This window comes from Trachypithecus francoisi, unplaced genomic scaffold, assembly GCF_009764315.1.
Source record: "Trachypithecus francoisi isolate TF-2019V2 unplaced genomic scaffold, Tfra_2.0 Lachesis_group11, whole genome shotgun sequence".
Taxonomy (NCBI): domain Eukaryota; kingdom Metazoa; phylum Chordata; class Mammalia; order Primates; family Cercopithecidae; genus Trachypithecus; species Trachypithecus francoisi.
The window spans coordinates 132,094,798-132,104,756 of record NW_022681456.1 but is presented as its reverse complement, the minus strand read 5'-3'; the positions used below and the strand labels follow the sequence as shown (position 1 = coordinate 132,104,756).

General features: G+C 48.9%; 1 pseudogene; it reads left to right on the top strand.

Moving 5' to 3' along the window:
- The first annotated feature begins 669 nt into the window (after window positions 1-669).
- Window positions 670-9,716, top strand: LOC117090933 (annotated as a pseudogene).
- The last annotated feature ends 243 nt before the right edge of the window (window positions 9,717-9,959 follow it).

Genomic DNA, 9,959 nt, shown 5'->3' with positions numbered 1-9,959 from the left:
TCCCCTTGACCATCACGAATTTTCAGGTAGTAAGAAAGCACTTTTTCTGATTGGAAAGGAGAAAACTAAGTAGCTGCAAAATAATATAATTTCCTTAAAGCAAAACAACAGAGAACCAACTTTGACTTTTTCCACATTACCCAGTAATTCTAAGACTCAGGGTTTTGTCATGTTACAGCAAATGCCATTCATTAGGGGGAAATTGGAAGCCAGAACAGTGTGTGCTACTCAAATTCTCAATGAATAGTTAACTCAAATGGGTTCAGAGTGCTATAAAATGAACTTAATTTGTTTTTAGTTTAACCCCAAATCCCCAATCCCTTGCCAAATGATCCTCTATGTATCCTACAAAAAGGACAGGGTCTTTCTGGCAGAAAACCATTAAAAGTTTTTATTTGCAGTAAGAGAAGCATGCCTTCTTATTATCAAACAGGTGCATGGCCCCCTTGCGGGGGGGTCAGCCATCACCTGCATCCCCGTGTGTCACAGTGTTGCTGCACACCATTAAAGCATCAAAATGGAAAAGGAAATGTAAGCAGTGTTTGCTGTCCAAAGTTCACGTCAACAACTCCTTATTATGAAGGCATTTCTGAGCCTTTCCTCCTGCATCTGGGAGCTGCCAGCAACCCAGTTCCAGGAGAGAAAATAGCTCAACACCTCCTGCAGCCCATGGAGTCCTCTTGTTGGGACAAGGTCCCCCCAGGAGAGAAGAGCCCGCAGTAGGGTCAACACTGGAGGTCCTAGGGGTAGGTGGTGCTGGGGAGGCCATGCGGGGAGGGCTGTTCCCTGTTCCCTTCCCCTCAGGAGACAGCTGGCCCAAGGTGACACAGCACCGGATGGGATTTCAGGGTCAGGGACCACGGAGCCCAGGGCTGTGGACAACACCAGCCCAAAGCCACTGCATGCCCCAGACCGGGGCTGTGGACCACACCAGCCCACGGCCACTGCATGCCCCAGACCAACACGAGAAGAGTGCAGACCAACAACATCTTCGTCTACGGTAGATGCCACGGTTATCCTTCCTAAGAGAGTCCACCGCCACTTCTACCAGGTGCCCTCCACTCTTCCCCTGCCCCAGCTGGTTCCCCTGTGACAGCCGTGTCTCTCAGAACGGGGTGTGGAGCCAGGGGGAAAACACAAAATAAACCACCTGCTACTAGAAACATCCTCGCTGTCCTCAGGGAGCTGGTCCCGGAGCCAGGCTCGCTGGACTCAGGGAGTTGGTTCCAGGACCCCATGGATACCAAATCCAGGCACATTCAAGCCCCACAAGTGGACCTGCCATACCAGCGTGTACAAAGAGTCGGCCCTCCGACATGCGTTTCACATGGCAGGAACACTGCATTTTCTGCATGTACAAAGAATCAGCCCTCTGACATGCGTTTCACGTGGCAGAACACTGTATTTTCTCCCTGAGTTTGGTTGAAAAAATCCACCTATAAGTTGACCGGCAAAGCTCAAGCTTGTCTTGGACAAGAGTCAACTGTATGCAATTGACACTGATTCCTACCAACAATATCCAAATCTTACCATGACCAGCACAATAAAAAGAATGAGCAAAATTTAAAAACTAAAGCAGAGTTTTTTTCCTGCTAGTTGGCGCACTGCGTATCCCCTGTGGGAAAGACCACACTGGCTGCTGACCAGACTCCACCAGCCTCTTCCTCCATCCTGAGGGCATCTTCCTCCATCCTGACAGCAGCCTGGGCTCACCTCAGTCCCAGGGCGGAGGAGGGGGACGCACTGTGCACCTTCCGAGCTCTCCTCCGCCCCTTCCCTCAGGCTGGCTCAAGAGCTGCCTGGATAGTCAGGTGCTGGGGACACCGAGCTGCCCCTCCTCAGCCCACAGCCTCAGGCCACCTGTCTCATCTGTGACTGAGAAACAGAGCTGCAGCTGGAGGCGGGAGGCGTGACACCCTGGGATCTACCCATGGCCAGGCCGAGCTGCTCTGAGCACTCAACCTTCACTTTCATCACTTGCTCTACCAAACAAACTAGAATAAAATACACCACGTCCTCCTTTCCACACACTCCCAAGCCTCCCATCCCACTTCCCGGCGCTGACCCCATAAGAACACTTTGTGCGTCTTTCCAGGTATTTTCTATCCTCCTCAAGCACAAAACCACATTCAGAGTGAATTTTTTTTTTTTTTAACAGAAATGGCACCAGGGCAGATTATGATTTTTTTGTACCATTTCTTTACTTTCTTGGGCATTTTCCACACCAGGACAGATGGGCTCTGTTCTCCTTCCTCCGCGCCCAAAGCTGCCTCACAGCAGCCACACACAGAGCCGTAAACCCTCGCAAGACTGTGGGTGTCTCGGGGTGCCCCACGTCCCCAAAGACCAAGGGGTCACAGATCCACATTGTCCAACAACACTTCCTGGGAACCCTGCTGGCCAGCCCAGGCCAGCAACAGAATAGAGGTGTGAGAGGTAACATCTGCACTTCTTAAAAAAAAAAAAAAAAAAGCAGATATTCAGTGCCACATTAAAATGGTCATGGTGGCCAGGCACAGTGGCTCATGTGTGTAATGCCAGCACTTTGGGAGGCCAAGGTTGGCAGATCACTTGAGGTCAGGAGTTCAAGACCAGCCTGGCCAACACGTTGAGACCCCTGTCTCTACTAAAAATACAAAAATTAGCCGGGCATGGTGGCAGGCACCTGTAATCCCAGCTACTCGGGAGGCTGAGACACAAGATTCTCTTGAACCCTGGAAGCAGAGGTTACAGTGAGCTGAGATTATGCCACTGCAATCCAGCCTGGGTGACAGAGCAAGACTCTGTCTCAAAAATAAAAATAATAAATAATAACAAAAGAAAAAAATAGATATGCATTCCTGTCCCTTGGAGCTGCAGCATCAAAGCTGGTGATATATTTTGGGTTTTTCTAATCAATGTTTTCCATGAGCTACACTGCAAGTCTCAAACTTGACCCTGCTACAGTAATCATCTATTACAAATTAAAACAAGAGCCATAACTCTGTCTCCTACTAAAATATTCTACTTGAGACATGTTAACAGAATACATTTCTTTGGGTGAGAAAGTATTCACCAGGGTGGGGAACAGACGGCCCACCAGTTGTGCTGCGGCCCAAACCACCAAGGACTCACGAATCATCCACAGCAAGGCTGGTGACTCAAAAAGAACACTAAATTGCTCTTTGACATTAATTCTTAAACCTTGAGAAACCAAAGTTCTCTGTAACAAACTTGAAAAAGGATGAAGTCAGAAGAAGCTCAGCAGAGACGCACCAACTCTTACCTGGGAGAGACACCCCTTGCTAATCACGTCTGGATTAACGGATGTGCTAAAAGCATCTCTTCCAACAGGGACACAGACTGCAAAGAGGAATTCCATGCACACCTTCCCAAGATAACCCAGTCCTGACTCATCCACCCCTCAGGAGGTCCCCAGACAAGTCCAATAAGGAAATGACCCCACAGCAGATTCAGGTGCAGGCAGTGAGGGTAGTGGCGTCAGGGAATTCCACCGTAAACCTTGGCAGCACGCAGGGAGGTGTACCCAGCTGGACAGGTGAAATCAAAAGTGCAGGATGATCTGGCCATTCCAAATATGCAGGGCATTCTAATTTTGTTAAAATGAAACCCAGCTTTTGAAAAGGCCCGGACTTCCCACAATGTGTGATATTTATAGTGTGGAGGGCACTGTAGAGAAGTTATCAGAGGGTTCATGATGGCAAGATCCACGGAGGCTCTGCCATGTGCCAGGCATGAGACAACTATTTCCATAAAACACCTCATTTCACCCTACACAGAGTCCACAGACTGCTCCACATTTCATCCTACAGAGTTCACAGATTGCTCCACATTTCACCCTACAGAGTCCACAGACTGCTCCACATTTCACCCTACAGAGTCCACAGACTGCTCCACATTTCACCCTACAGAGTCCACAGACTTCTCCACATTTCACCCTATAGAGTCCACAGACTGCTCCACATTTCACCCTACAGAGTCCACAGACTGCCCCACATTTCACCCTACACAGAGTACAGAGACTGCTTCACAGAATATTACCAAAGGGGACCATCAAATGATCCCCAAGAAGTAATGAGCGCCTTAAAAGTAAGAAAGCCAACCTCCTCCCCCTCTCTTAACTCCCTCTCCTCATTTCCGCAGAACCAAAGAAATATGAAGGGCCAGTGACGCCCCACTGAAAAACGCTCTCCTGCTGGTTCCACTCTGTACATAGGGAGCACAACACTGCTCCGTGCTGCGTGAGGCTACTATTCTATACTACACTAGTACGATCTGTGTGTTCTATTCTATACTATTCCATTCTCTACGATAGAATACGACAGCTTCATTCTATGCTATAAAATACTGTACTATCTCTTCTATTCTATTCTATTTTCTTCTATACGGAAAGGAGTTAGCCAGCTTGCTTTAGGCAGACAGTAAGGGAAGGGTCCCAGAGAGCCTCCAGCCCATGTTTTGTGCAGCTAGGGGGACTTGCATGGGGGGCTCGCCTAAACATGCTCATAGACTGTGGGTCCCCATGCACACGGGGGAATGGGGTGGAACCACCAGAAATGTGCTCCTTAGACAGGGAGCCCAGCCCCATCAGCTTCTATATAAAAGCCCTTGTAGTCAACTGGGAAGGGGCGACCAACAACCTGCTCTCAGGACCCCTCTTTTCGCTGAGAGCTTAACTTTTAGCTTAATAAGTTCCACTGCACTCACTCTTCGATGTCCCCGTGCCTGTTTCTTCCTGGTCATGGGACAAGAACCTGGACCCAGCTGAGCTAAAGAGCAAAACTCCTGCATCAGTGCTACAGAACACTATCCTCTCTGTTCTGTGCCATGCGACTCTACTATTCCACACCACACTACGTAATATTAATACTATGCTGTGTGTTCTAATCTAGACTGTATTATGCTATGCAATACTACGTCATTAATTCAACTGTATACTCTACAATACTATCCCACTTGTTCTATTCTAGACCATGTAATACTATTTGTCCTATTGTATACTATACTACATAATGTTACACTGTTTCTTCTATTCTATGCTACCCTATATAACATTATACTATTTGTTCTATTCTGCACTACTCTATATAATTCTATTCTGCTTGTTCCATTCTATACAATACCTTGCATCATTTTACCATGTTCCACGATACAAGAATAGAGTCAGTTATACTTTCATAATCTCTTTTCCAAGCTTTTACCCAGTAAGAAATGTGATGTTTTAGTATGCCTCACATAAATGCACATTTCATGATAATCAATGCCATTTCCCATGGTTATAGAATTCTGTCTCTATGATTCTATTGATACGGCTTCTTTGGGCTTTTCTGTAAGTCCTCTGCAGTGTCTGGTTTCCTAGTGAAAAGATGACTAAGGTCCCGATAAGATCCTACAAAACCAGCATTCACACAGGCTCACCTGTGTGCACACTGCTGGACTCCGTGTTGAAGGAGTGACAGGAAGACAGACGGCTGTTGGTGGATGGAAGGCAACAAGCACAGAGTAGATTCCAGAACTGAGACATGTACCAAGGCTCTGGCACAGCTGAGGGTCGATCCCAATTCTAGCCTCTCACAGAAAGGCAGAGGAGACTTAGCACAAAGAGCATGGAACTTTGCTTTAATAAAGCAAATGCTTAGCATCCACTGTGAGGAGCTCAAGGAGAAATGGCAGTAGGCTCTACTAATAACTACTGCTTTTAAAAAATGGAAGGGAGAGGGTACATTTTCACATAGGCCATGTGGAAAGTTGGCTGGACCTGCCACTGGACCTGACACTGGACCTGCCGCTGGACCTGCCCCTGGACCTGACACTGGACCTGCCGCTGGACCTGCCCCTGGATCTGACCCTGGACCTGCCACTGGACCTGCCCCTGGATCTGACCCTGGACCTGCCGCTGGGCCTGTCCCTGGACCTGACACTGGACCTGCCACTCGGTCTGCTACTGGGCTGCTAACAGATGCTGCAGATTTTTATGGAGAGAAAAGTACAATGTGTCTGAGAGCAGCTGTCCCAGCTCTGGATGAAGCCGGCAGCCTTAGGAGAGAATCCCACAGTGGAATGGACCCGAGAGAGGAAAAAATAATCTTTTGGAAAATGTACAAAAGGAAAAGTCAAGAGGCCTGGGTTCCCTCTCAAGACAGAAACAGACGTCGGCAAAGCAGGTCGCTCAGCACAGTTCAGCTCTGTGTATGAAACACATTCTAGTCCTTGTCCTTGTTTCAAGTTCTCTGTATGAAACAGATTCTAGCCCTTGTCCCTGTTTCATGATGTTGCAGTGAAGGAAACAAAACAGACAAAGGGCACAGGCTGAAGACAAGCGTTTTAAAAGGATGACTTTTAAAATGTGCACCTGCTTTTCAAGGGCACAATGAGGACACTTTCAAGTATATTAAAGCTGATTATAAGAGACGGTATAAAGACTCTACAAGGTCATTAGACTTTAGGCTTACAAAGAAAACAAATCACATTCTCCTAGCATCGCGAGTCAGGTGTTCCACAAATACTAAGAATAGCCACGGCAACGGGATCCACTATGAGGGGTCAAAACAGAACTCATGAAGCGAGGCCGAGAGCTCCTATAATCTGATTTCTAGGAATCTAATCTTAAACATCCTCAGAGCTAGCACATCACAAAAACACAGAGCTCCAAATGCCGTCACACAAGTGCTAACAACACCTAGTTAAAAATGTATGAGGCATTTCAGGCAAAAATCTCAGAATCAGAAGAACACAAGTTTTATAAGTTCTTCAAAAGCTGGTGCTGGTTGAGGCTCTTCTGCAGACTTCAACAAAAGACACGCTAGAATTAGCCATTGCCAGTAACCCTGAGGCAACACGCAGTGTTCGGAAAAGCACAAGGCCTGCTCCGGGCTTCAGACCCCTGGGAACTTTCTCTGGACCACATCAAGTGGATGACTTTGAGAACTCAAAATAACCAACAACCAGTCCATGAACAGAGAAAGAAGACTGCAGCCTCCCTGGGGACCTGGCTCCATGCCTGCCCCCTTTCTTCCGGATACCTTTGCCCTTCCTGGCTCCGTCCTCCTCCTGGAGACGCTCTGGGTTCAGACCCCTCTCCAGCTGTGTCTTGGTCCACGGCTGGCTGCCCGTGTGAAGCACCAGGCCTTGAAGGACCATCTCCACCTACTCCCTGCACTTCCCACCCACTTCTGCCGAGACCCCCAAGCTCTGGCTGCTCTCAGGGAACAAGGCACCCAGGCTCCCCTCGCAGGCTCCAACTGGAGTCCTGCCCGCTGGTTTTCAGCAACACTTGGAACTTTCTCCTGGAAACTCTCAGCTCTGGGCTTTAGTGAACTGCGCCATCCAGCTCTTCTCTGGACTCTAAGCAGGACCTCTTCTGGGTCTTCCAACCCTTCCTCCATTTCCAAATGTGGGCTTTCCTTTGGCCTCCTCCCTCCAGACATGTACGCCTCACACTCTGGCTACTTGACCGGCACTTCTACCTAAGAGGCTCCCAAAGGCACTCTGCTCCAGATTTTCCCCAAGCCTCCTCCTGTATTTCCAAACTCGCAACTTGCAGTGGTGTCTCTAAGTATCTCCGAGTCAGATCCACACTTGCTTCTCCTCCTGATTTCCAGCAAAGCGCAACGCCGACCACGGGGTGCAGACTCGCAGCTTCATCCGCCTTCCTGCACTCCCTCTTCCCCTCCTGACCCAGGCACCGAATCGCTCGGCTCACTGGCTGCCTTCTCTCCTCCTCTCGCCAGGGCGAGTGCCCTGTATGAGACTGCTCTGTCCCCCCCGGCATGCCGCACATCAGAGGCGCGATTCTCTCCGAAACCCTCAGTGGCTGCCTAGTATCCGACAGGTAAGGACTTCCACATTCTGGCCCCAATCTAACTTTCTGGCCTCAGATATGCACATGTATATTTTATCTATGCAAAGAGAATACAGGCCTCACACCTGCTCTCATTCCTGGGCTCCTAGCTCCTCCTGAAGGTGCTGTATTAGGTACCTATGCACTTTCCAAACACTAACTGAATATGCGCTTGGAGAACACTTACTTGATAATTTTGTGGCATTGCTGGATAACGTGGACAAAGTGAGAACTACACAGATGTATGGATGCTGCCTTGCCCAGACCTTACTTACCCAGACACTCCCAGATGCTCAAGGTGACCAGCCGCATTGGCGCACAGACAGGCGCAGGCTGCACCCCCACAGCTGGGCCCCGCGAGCTGAACTATAACCATGAAGCAGCTGTTTGCTCCTAAATCTGTTTATGCCGGTGTACTTGTTACACATTACTGAAACCAATAAAGTATGACTCCAAAGAGACAATCATTGTATGAAAACTAAGTTGGATGCCTTTCAAAGACTTAATATAAGGGAAATTTTTTTTGTTTTAATCTTTTCTAAATTGCTATCAAATTAGGTATGGGCAAAAAATAAACACAATGCTTGAGGAAATAATTTTTAAAGGTTTCAGATCTAACATATCTTGTTTCTCTTGTGTTGCCTGCCCATTCTCTTCTAGAAGAATCAAAACTGTGGCAGGCCTGCGATGGCTGTGGTTGAGGAAAGAGGCCACACCCACAGCCAGTAGAACCACGCTCAGCAGCAGCCTAGCCCCGCGTGGAAGAGGCGTGAACACTCTCGGGAGAGGTGGATGTGCACTAACCGTTCCCAGCTCTGATCTCTTTGATTCACTGAATATGGTGATTGGTTTATCTGAACGTCAGACAAAAGGGTATCTACGCCCAGGAAAGACTCTAAACACTCTGGACCCTGCTGGGGCAGATGGTGACCATGACCCAGTGATACCACTCTCCAGTGGGCAGCCAGCCCAGTCTCCTAATCGTAAAGGATATTCATAGCAACACTACAAAAAACGCTACTGTTCTGACCCGGAAAAGTGAAATTTAAAACATTAAATATACATGTTCTAACTAAGAGGCAGATGGACCGGGCGCGGTGGCTCACACCTGTAATCCCAATCCCTTGTAAGGCCGAGGTGGGTGGATCACTTGAGGTCAGGAGTTCGAGACCAACCTGGCCAACATGGTGAAACCCCATCTCTACTAAAAATGCAAACATTACCCAGATGTGGTGGCAGCCACCTGTCATCCCAGCTACTTAGGAGGCTGAGACAGGAGAATTGCTTGAACCCGGGAGGTGGAGGTTGCAGTGAGCCGAGATCGCGCCACCGCACTCCAGCCTGGGCAACACCTTCTCAAAAAAAGTAAAATAGAATAAAATAAAATAAAAGGCAGACAAACAAAAGGAGATTTCCTCTGATCTTAAAAACAGAAGTATTTGTTTCACAGCCTGGATAATTGAAGATCTGCATAGAAATCACCTTGGGCCCTGCCCTCCTTCACAACAGACTGGGATAGAGGGAAGGAGGGCAGGAGGTGGGCCCCTTGTCCACGAGAGGCTCCTCCTGCCTCGTCCCCTTCCTCAGGAGGGCGGCCTGCCCAGCGCAGGCTCCATTCTCCCCAGGTAATACCCCGGCGTCTCTACAGGAACACCCACCTCCCTTCCCTGCAATCCACTCAGGCTGCTCATGGCCAGTCAAGGCGGGCGCTCTTCAGAGAGGAACAAACGGCTTCCGGGAGAGCCTGAACTCCCACATCCCAGGTGTGGTTTGCCAGGGAGCACAGAAGAAGGATGCAGGTCCCAAGAAGGAGGAGGCGCAGGAGGACGATGAGAGAGACAAGAGAGACAAGAGAGGCCGCCCAGCAGCGGGCTGAGCGCAGGATCTGGCTGAGGCCTCCTGGGGAGGGGCAGAGGCAAACGTGCTGCTGCTTCTAGGCTGCTCGGGAGGATACAAGCTCGGAAGGGGCTGCAAGGCAGGACTTGCTGAGGAGAAGTCATGTGGATGCTCCGCCTCTCACACGGCACACACTGACAACATGCAACTCACAAACAACACAATAAGCATGTACAATGTGCTTACACAACACACAATGCACACAAACACACACAACCTATAC